This window comes from Cryptomeria japonica, chromosome 4 (assembly GCF_030272615.1).
Source record: "Cryptomeria japonica chromosome 4, Sugi_1.0, whole genome shotgun sequence".
Taxonomy (NCBI): domain Eukaryota; kingdom Viridiplantae; phylum Streptophyta; class Pinopsida; order Cupressales; family Cupressaceae; genus Cryptomeria; species Cryptomeria japonica.
This window is the reverse complement of record NC_081408.1, coordinates 110,355,971-110,367,194: the sequence shown is the minus strand read 5'-3', so window position 1 is coordinate 110,367,194 and position 11,224 is coordinate 110,355,971.

The following is an 11,224-nucleotide window of genomic DNA, read 5'->3' as shown; positions in this document are numbered from 1 at the left end:
GACCTCTAGTGTCTCCCTTGCGTCTTTGATCCTTCAATAGCTCATCAAGCTTTGTAGAACTATCCTTAAACTTTTCTTTGTGCCATTTTTTAGTATCCGGATCTCTCCTTAGGATTGCTATCAATCTTTCCAACTCTTTCTCATTATTTTGGGTTTGCACTAGTTCAGTTCTCAACATATCATTCTCATGTGCCAGCCTAATGCATTCCTTAGATCTGTCTTTTAGTGATTTGCCAAGATTTTATGCATTCTTCTTTTGGTCTTCAATATCCTTAGGCATCCTCATAGTTAGGGCTTGCATTTCATTCTTCATGACAATATTCTCCTGGCTTAGCTTCTAACATTGTTCTTTAAGGGCATTCTTTTCTTCATCATCCTGATTTTGTAAAAGTTCCTTACATCTAGCTTGAGAAGATGACAACCTCTCCTCTAGGATAAGAATGAATTCCTTTATAGAGTTCAACTCATCTTGCAAATTCAAGTTCTATATCCTTTCAACATCATAATCTTCAAGTTCTACTTCAAGTTGTTTCTCCAAACTCATCTCCATGGATTTCAAATTCAAGATCTTCCTTAAGCTGTTAGACTTACTCCAAGGTACCAGGCTTTGATACCAATTGTTGGAATCCAAGAACACTGAGAGGGGGGGTGAATCATTGTTTTACTAGTGAGATCAATTTTAACCTTATTAACAAAGTAATTTAGTAACCGGTAACCATAAAAGAATATAACAGTAAGTAGAAATGATGCCACCACAATAACATACACCATAACATAGAGATTTATACGTGGAAAACCTCAAAGAGGAAAAACTATGGTGGGATTGGTGACCCACAATATCTATCCACTGGCCAAATGAATAAATATTACAATAAGGGTCTACACATGTAGGAAGGCCAACAACCTAGAGCACACTTCTCATCACAAAAAGGAGCCTCACTGACTACAAACACCAAATACTGGTTTATAAACAAAATCCTGAACTTAGAGAATGCATCTGCTATGCTGGATGAGTTCCAGTTCAAGAACTATCTATACTGGTTTTCATTTTGTCCTCCTTTACCAGTAACTTACTTCGCATCCCAAACCTCTAAACTAATAAACACGACTGACTACAGAATATTATATTCACATTTAGTCGATCAACATTGCTCGCACAATATTACACCACTATATATTCCTTCTCTCTATGTGTACATCCAAAATAACCTAACCAAACTGACTTAAATACCCTTTACAAACATAAACATGAATGCCTTATGTCAGATTACAATGATATTATAATTTATTTACATGTCGGCCTAGACAAAAATAAATACATTAAACTTTGTGAATGATGTCACTGATTGTTGCCGTGTAAACTTGTTGGATCAATCTCTTATGTTGGCCTCATATACTGGTTCCTAATTTGCCAGTTTCCCTTGTCTTCCAGATAAATTGAATGCCGGTTGCCGAAACATGAATATCGGTGAGTATCGCTTAAGTGTCCAACCCAAAATGATGTGTGTTGCCATCAATGATAATGGAACTAAATCGGATGAGTGTCAATTGCCAACAGAGCCATCTGGAAAGGCTAGGGCAGGCAAGAAGGAGAAATCAGAGATAGATGAAACCCTCAAATCCAGTAATATTGAAGGTTCCTTTACTATTGTGACCCCATTACAGAAGATTGTATATACAATAGTAAATGAAGGAAATTTGTCAAACATTTATGTATATTATAATCATTCCTCTAAGAAAGTGTGGAGGGCCATTGAAGAGGAAATTGTACATTATATGATTTATTTTAATAGATCTTTGATTGAATTATCATCTCTTATTCCAAAAGATTTATATGATATCTTGGATGCCCGACGAAACACAACCAGTTTTGAAGATGAAAGGTTGAAAGAATTTACATTAGTAACACCGTGTCCAAAAATAAGTAGAGAATATATACCAAGAATTTTGGGACTTGCAAAGGAAAGCTTCCGAAGCAAGCATAGAGTGAATAAGATCATGTTTGGGAAAGTAGGTGAAGTGGTAAAAGACATAGAAGGTATTTGAGAATTTTTTTGAAAGAAAATAACTATCAACTTATTTCGGAGAAGGATGACTCCTAGTCAAAAGAAAAAAGAAAAGACACTTCTCCTCTGGAGATCCATGTACATAAATTTTTTCCATAGGATTAGCCATTTGTACGGATGAACCCAGATGAATAGGAAGATCCACTTGATGCCTCTGATGATCAAGTAGTGGATAACTCCAGTGGTTCTACTCAGGATCCTCCTGAGATAGAAATAATTACAGAAATGATAGCAGGGGAGTTAGGTGAGCAAAAAAGGGTGATAGAAGTGGTGAGAAAGGTGAAGAGGATGTAAACATAGAACCGGTGAAGGAGAAGTGTGAAGGGAAAATTGATAAAGCTTCAACAACCATGAAAAAAGTTATTATCCCTGATAAAGGAAAGCAAATTGCAGTTGAGGATGATTTTTCTCATGGTCCGGTAGACTTAAGCACCCTGTCCCCTCTTCAAGCACTCAAATTGGCCACCCTTATGCAGATCAAGTTCAATGAGGACTTACTCAAGTCCACTTCTGAAGAGAAATAAGTGATATCTTTGGCAACTGTAGTTTTGAAAAAGTTTTGCCTAAACTTAAGAAAATTTCCAATGACTCACCCATCGGTAAGCTTAAGGAGATATTAAATAAAGTAGAATCCAATTTTGTATCATTAGAAAAAGCTGCAGATATAAAGGTTTTGAATAAGTTCAATGAGATGAGCCTTCAAATCTATTTGAAGACAATTGAAGCTGATAGGGAAGTTTTGAAGACTGTGGTAAAGAGTGTAGAGGATGCATTAGGTGAAGGCAAAAAAACATTTAAATCATGTTTTTTTTTGCCCAAGTTTACTATAGATATTGATAAGCAAATAAGAGATTTTGAAGGGAAGCTTGCAAGTATTGGTCATTCATTTGCTCCTCATTCAGTTTTTCCAAGTTCCCTTGAAGCCCAAATAATGAATTTTACTGACAAAATAAAGGGCTTGAAGAAAGAAAAAGATCAAGTGTTGAGTAGAGTGGAAGGACTGAGAAGTTTGATCACTCCCTAGATGGACACCTTACTTGGAGCTTAGCAGGATGTAGTCATTGCTTTAGGTAAACCGGTGCCATTTAATCTCAAAGGTGTTGAAGTTCATGCATATATGTTTAGTGCTCTAATTAATGTTTTATATTGTTTCTTGAGAGGATGGAATGGGTAATTGCAATCCTTGAAGGTCACCTATGTAGACATTTTTAACTTCATGTAAATTATTACATTCATTTGTACATACATTTTGGCGGATCCCTACCCTTTGCCATTGATTTCAAAGGGGGAGAGAGAGTTGGAGAGAAGTGAAAAATGATGCTTACTCTTAGGGGGAGTCAGTTGAGTGTACAAATTTCAGATTTTCATATTACTTGCAGTTTTTGGAGTTTTGGGATGCTTATCATTTTTCACAGTGTTGCCATCAATGCCAAAGGGGGAGATTGTTGGCATAAGACACTATTCCAGTGATGCTCCGATGAATATTGGTAATGTTTGGTGTATAATATGTCATAGGAGTTGTCATTGATGACAACTCGGCCTATTGATCTTATCCGGTATGGGGTTTGGGATATCTAGATGTCTTGAGTAAGTTTTCGTATAAGTATGTCAGACATACTTGGGGTACAGTGTTAGTGAGAATTTCTCATTTTCGGTGATGTGTTTTTGGTTCCATTCATCTGAGTTGAGTTGATTGAGTATGGGAAGTAGATTATCATGCAATACTATCCTCCAGTGTTGTCTCTTAAGAATGTTAGAAGGTTTGGTATCCAGTGGAGCAGTAAAAAAGGGTTATCTTCATTATTTATGGTGTAACATGTGGACCAGATTATTTGAGGTGATTCTAGTGGTTGTTGGTAAGTTCAAGGTAATTGTAACAACTTATGGAAAGTGTGTGATCATATTTTTTAGATCTGGAATATGGCTTTGTGAATATTTGAGCCGACTTGAAGCTACACGTTTCATATTTTGATATTTTGGGAAGCCGACTTGTGGGAGATCAATTTTTCTAGTGCGGATACATAAGATTGACTTGTTTAATTATTTTGCATGTGGATATGATGTGAGAGATGGTTTTGAGAGTGATTGAGCATAGTTTCATAGGTGTACCTTAAGTTTTGTTGATCTAGTAATCAATAGCAAGGTAGAACAGAGCAGTTTATCAGAACAACACAATAGATCACTTTGTGCCTAATTGGAACTCTTACTTGGCACAATCAGATGCTTTTATTCAGTTCATTACTCATTGTAATCATTTTGTATTAGCCTGTAAGGTAGTGATCCTTCCTTTGGGTTGTAGCCCCTTTGTAATTAAGTAGTGAGCTCTAGGCAGTGTGCCTGAATGCATGTGCATTCCCCTCATGTAATATTGTTTTACTACTAGCCATAGTATAATAATATTGTGGGTTCAAATCCCACCATGGTTTTTCCCTTTCTCATTTTCCACATAAAATATTGGTGTTATGGTTATATGCATATTTGCTTTGTGTTTTTGCATCATAGTTTTTGTTATCATAATCTCGTGGTTAAAGAATTAGATTAACAAATTTGTGAATTCCATAACTCTAATTCACTCCCCCTCTCAGTGTTCATTTATTCCAACATATAAAACTCCTCATGGGAATATTATAGGTAGGACTAATTATAGTAAAACACATGCACAAAGGATGAAAATTTGAATTTGAATTTGAAAATTATGATTAAGAAATACAAAATTTTGTGAAAAATGATTGATCAACCAATTAATTAAGAAATTTAATTTGTTAATTTGAAATATAAATGCATCTAGATCATATCATAACATTCATAAAGATCATATCTAAAAATTAATTTGAAAGATTATGCAATCCAAATGATAAATTTTAGAATTATAAATTAGGGTTTTTGAAAATTCAACCACTAAATTTATGTAATTTAATTTGAAAATGAGATCTAGGAGGGAAAATTTAAATTTTAAATTAAATGAATAATCAGATCTAAAATAGTAAATCCAAATTAGACAACCCACCAGCTCAATTTTAGAATTAAAATTAGGGTTTTGTGATTTTAACCTCTATATTTTTAAAACTCGATGAACAACTAAACTTGTAAATATAAATTTGAATTTGAAATGCACAAACACTCATATCTGAGAATGTAAATCAGAGTTATAGATGTGAGGAGTTGGTTTCACCAAAATGTATTGGTGAAAAATTAGGGTTTCCACCACAAGAAGGATGAAAGACCTCTAATTTTTACTTAGGGACCAAAACATTAAAAGAGAGAGGGAGGGGTAAACCCAATGGATCTAGCCACAAATTAGCAAGGATAAGGGTTGATAATTATATTGGATTTATTAGATTTGATTGGACTAGCCTCTTTTAAGTTGAATTGTGAAAATGCTAAGATTAGGGTAAATATGTTGAAATTGATGTAAAAATGCATGAACAATGAGCTATAGTCATCGGATTGAGCCATGAACTTGGATTTGAGGAAAATAAATGTATTTGAATTTGTTCCCAAAAGAAGCTTCTAATTCATCAAGACCATAGCAGCAGTTGCTCTGGTCCTCCACACTTTTTGCACTCCAATGGGGGATTGATTCATCATTGTAAATAAAGTCAATCCCAAAGATCACATCTCCATACTTGTTCCTGTGCATAGTAGAGAAGAGAAATAGGTTGTAATAAGGGTTTTCCTTAGGTCAAACCTCAGTTTTGGAATAAACCATGAAATAGAAATAAAATATGATGAAATTGAAATAATGAAAATGTTCTCCTTTTGAGGGAGATGTTGAATGATGACTGAAGACATAGAACACGAATGTCAACTCCAATGCTTTAATCTTGACCTTATCTCTACTCCAATGCTTGAAAGAAGAATAATTTCTTTCTCACTTGAACTTGAAATGCTTGGTTTGTTGAATTGATGTATGTATATGCTTAATTGTATTGAATGTATATCAAAATAAGAGGGGTAGAACTCCTTTTATACTTACTCGTCGAAAAACAACTTAATTTTCCAACATGAGCCTACATGAGGTTCAAATTAAGGGGCCCAAAATGGGTCCTATTTGGGAGGACCAGAGCATTGGGTGCTTTGGTCCTTGAGGACCAAGGTGCTAGTGCCTTGAACTTGACCAATCATGCACCAAAAATAAAGGGGGAAATGAAGTGCAGGGTCAAAAATATGGCAAATATGCATGGTATGAGCAGAATCCAGTCTTTGATTAGGCCTCGGGGCATGGATGCCAAGGTAAGGGTCCAAATCAACACAAAATTATAAGGGAGTACAATATAGGATGCTACACAAATATAGTAAGTGATATGATCACCACATAAAATACTTATGTAGAAGACCTAAATATGCTGTGTTTTCCTTAAAATGAGGTACATAACTCCAAAACATTTTTGATAGGGAATATATTTAAGAAGGTACCTAAGTAGAGGAAGACATTGTAAGAGTAAGGGTGACATTAACATAATCATCATATTAGTCTTAAAGAGTTCAAAATTCTAATAGTTCTAATGCATGGAACATTTATTTAAAAAAGAAGAAATTACCTTTGAATGGACATTGTTATCATTAGAAAATTAAGAGATAGTTTTTGGTAATGATTTTAATATTTCTAAACCATAACAAGTATAGTCATATTACATCACAAGATCTAAGAAGAGGATCATAGATCATCTTACATTAACTATATGTCTAGATACAATAATTAGGAAGGTACCCATTATTTAGAGCTCTAATCAAGAACAATAAAGGTATAATTACAAACCTATGTTGACATCAACAATTGAAATGTCTAACCAAGTAGCTAAAAGATCCATATATTAGACTAACCATGGGTATGCTACAAGGACTCAAATTTTGGGTGTACCATCGTAAATTTTTGCTACTCACAATTTTAAATTGTGTTTAGCACTTGTTTTGGTGTATGTAATTGATCATAAGTAGTCGTGACTATCTCACGTCATAGTTGGCAATCTAGATCAAATCCCCTAGAACCTATCCATTTGATCCACCAAATAATAAAGGACTCTACCACCCAACACTAGTGTCCCAATAATTTGGCCATAAAATTTAAGGTTCAACTACTGGCTTTAGGTCCTTGATAGACACAACTTCAATATCGATCTAAACTAAAAAGGTTATTGTGAAAGGGTGTTATTTGCATATAAATGTAACTCCTTTCTCACTCACAAAATAATTTACACTCTTATAAGAAGAATAAAATTATCATTATCCATCCAAGGGGTTGAGCTTAACTAGTTAAAACACTGCTTCTCACTATGGAGACTCAAGTTCAATTCCCAATAGGGACATCTGAAGTGGAATTCTAAGCTATGACTCTTGGCCTTCCATAGGATGGGGAAGGTCTTGGGGTCAATCTAATCAAACATAATAATAATAATAATTCAAAGATATATAATGGGGATGAGGCCCCCTATTGTGTCCCCACTAGTTCATAGCTCCAATCAAAAGCTATTCAGGTTTTAGCCAATTATTGATAAAAAATAAAATAAAAAAATTTATCATTATCCATCTTATCAAGATATCAAGAGAACCATTATCAAGCATATTATGTTTTTCAATCATTTCAACTAAGCTATTGTTTCTTGTCAATTACCATTATCATGCCATGTACTACCACTTGCAAGAATTCGTCATCACCTTGTGTAGATGCAAGGAAGAGATTTACATACAAGACAATTTTTTTTATTATAACATTCTTGTTATTGGTTTTTCCTTTTCTTCCTTGAGAGCACTTCATCTTTTTAATCATCATTATCACTATTGTGTAGGTGGGAACACCAACATGAGGTTCATATAGGTAGGCCCCTAAACAACACAATCCTTTCCCCTCTTTCATGTTTGGAGGCTCTGATCCAAAGGATTTTGACTATGATAGTGGCACAAATGGGTAGAGTGAATTGTAATAGACATTCTTAGGCTTTGGAAGGTGAAAACCCTAGGACACTAGAGCTACACACTAGCATATTGCCACTTTTGCACTAGTTTTTAGTGATAGGTTCTCAAATCCATGTTGATTCTATATCCACTCATGGATCTCCTTAGAATAATCTTTGGACAATAGAGCCTAATACTTTAGTCCTACCTAGTGTTGGATAATAGATTCGTCTTTCTTCAACAACAAAAAAATAGTCTCTTTGCCCCAAAATAAGACTAATATATCAATCAATAGTTTCCCTTTGAATTTTAAAAAGGTACATCTTCCTTCGTATTGTAAAGTGGAAAATTGGATCTTAGTGACTCCCCACCTAGGAGAGAGAAAGGAAGCCACTAGGATGATTTTCACTTGGGAAGAAACTTTGCATTCAAAAGAGGGGTAGAATTCACTAGATCCAAATCCGAGGGAAACAAGGATGTGAATTCTAAGTGGATTGCAAGTCATTGAAGTGTGATTTACCCTCTTTTGTAAATGAGAAAGTGGACTTGTTGATTATATGGAAAAGAGAGAGGAAATGATTGAAATGAGGAGCTACCAGTTCGGGATCGTGCTGTAACTTCAGATCTGAGCTAATTAAACTGACATGGATTTGCCCTGCAAATTTGGAGAAAAGTTGTTAGGACCGTGGTGGGAATGTACATGGTCGGCCACAAAATCTATGAAACAAAAAGGGTTCTTCCATCTCTGCAAATGAAGCCCAAACCCGCAATTACAACTATGCACCTACAACCTACACACATAAAAGAGAAGAAAGGGGGGGTTGTGGATAGGGGTTTGCCTTAGTTAAACCCTGGTTGAGGAATCAACCTAGAAAGAAATTAATTGCAAATGCTTGAATATAAACAATGGAGATGTATACCTTTTAGATTTGCAACTTGTTAATGATAATTGCTTTGCTTCTTGAATGTAACCACAAATGTTCTATGAAATGACATGTAATCATGATAAAACCCTAACACACACACATGCTTGCAAATGAATGTTGTAATATTGCTCCATGAATGAAGAAGACTTGAATGCTTGAATGTTTGAATGCTTGATAATAGCCTTGAAATATTGTATCTTCTCCTTATGCTCTCTATCTCTTATCATTTGTCATTTGTCCCTAAATGAGGGTATTGAATTCCTTTTTATACATGCCTCAAGGATTAAATTTCAATCATCAAAGGTCAACAAAGAGGAATAAAAAACCCCAAAGACAAGAAGTGCACAGGATATTGGGAAACCCACACATAGGACCACCCTAAGAGGTGGGGACAGGGGCACCATGCCCTTGTCCTGCCCTATTTTGGGGCTCGGACAAGATCTAAAGCAGACACATGACATGAAGGAGGAAGAGAGAGGGGTTGAACATGCAGAAATAGGTCCCAGTTATTGAAGGAGATGTAGTCTCCAAGGTGAGGACCCCAAATGTGGTTAAAATTTCAAGTGTTGTAATTTTATGACACTACATTTATCCCCCACTTTAGTGGGAGTATGTCTTATGCCACTACTATTGGTAAAGTAGAAGAAAGAGAGATGAAGATGAGAGATGCAGAGCAAAACCACAAGGAGTATAAGAAATCACTAATATTGAGGAGCAAAAATCCACCAATCTTAGGGTCTTAACTCATGCCAACATATGCAAGAGCACACAAAACCAAAAGGCACAATACACACAAAAACAAAGACAAAGCGCAAAAATACACCCAACAAGAACAAGACACAAGATGAAAAACTAACTAGCTGAAGATATCTCGAGCTTAGATGTCTCAACAACTAATCAGGACACAAAGACCAATGCCAACACATAAACACAAGCAATCACATAAAAGAGAAAATCTAACATCATCCATGAACTATCACTAATAAAACCATGATCATGAGAGGAAGAAGAGAGAGAACATGAATACACACTTTGGTGATCCATGAGAAGAAAAGAGAAGCAGAAAGAAACCATGGACGTATCGCCCCTAAAAATAGGTGATCCATGGAGAGAAGAACATGGAAATTCTTGCCCCTAGAGCTTGCCTAGGTGATCCATGTAGAGAGAGAGAGTGATAACTCCGTTAGTTCCAATCAACCTCATGCGCACATATGCAAGTGAGGTTCAAAGCACCTTATAGGAGTCTATGCCTGAGTATGCTACAACCTTTATATAATGTATAATACAAGTGTCAAGAAAGGTGTGATATCTCACTCTAAGAGACCATGCTCTAGTTTCAAGAATAATCACCCCGCATAAGAGAAAAGTGGCGTCATCTCACTTTAAGAGACCATGCTCTGGTTATGAGAATGACCCACTGTACAAGAGAAAAGTGACGGCATATTGCTCTAAGAGGTTTTCCTCTAGTTCCAAGAATGTCTCACTATACAAGACAAGAAGAAGTGAAGACATCTCGCTCTAAGAGACTGTGCTCTAGTTCCAAGAATGACCCTCTGTACAAAAAGTGATGACATCTTGCTCTAAGAAGTTTTCCTTTGGTTCCAAGAATGTCCCACTATTCAATGCATGAGAGAAGTATGGTACAAAGGAGCAGTGTGGGTGCCCCCCCCTTAATATGTCAACATAGTTTAATGTTGATATCTTAAGGAAAGTAGAACAAGGATACCTACCTTCATAAGAAAAAAAGATATCCACCATGCAACAATGTCATAAATCCAAGCAAGAGAGGGAATACTCTTCAAGAAAGGATAAGATAGTTGAAAAGAGATATATTGCTGTAAGTGTAAAGGTGATCCTTGGAGGAGAAGAGACATTTGTTCAAAAGACATCTACCCCCAAGAGGAGTTATCTTAGACAAATATCACATCTTCTAGAACAAGAAAAGGAAAGAACAAGAATGTAGTCCTTCCTCCTATTTCTAGGTGAAAGGGATTCTTGATGAGAGATGACTCACGTTTAGCCCCCAGAGGGATGGTTGGATCTATCATAGATGTACATAACCAAGTGTAAAATAGGTCATAGTCAAGGATTAACAATTCTTGTATAACAGAGAATCCTTAAGTCAATAACCAACAATTCTGCGCAAGGAATAACATCAAGTAATAGAACTCACATCATCCACTTAATAGGGAAAAGTGGATCCCTAGAGAAAGAGAGAGAAGGATCATTTCCTCCCAAGCTAAGGGAAAATGAGAAGAGCTTACACAACTTACTAGAGAGAGATTAGTCATAAGCAAATGTGCAATGAACTTACATGAACACATGCAAGAAAAGACATTA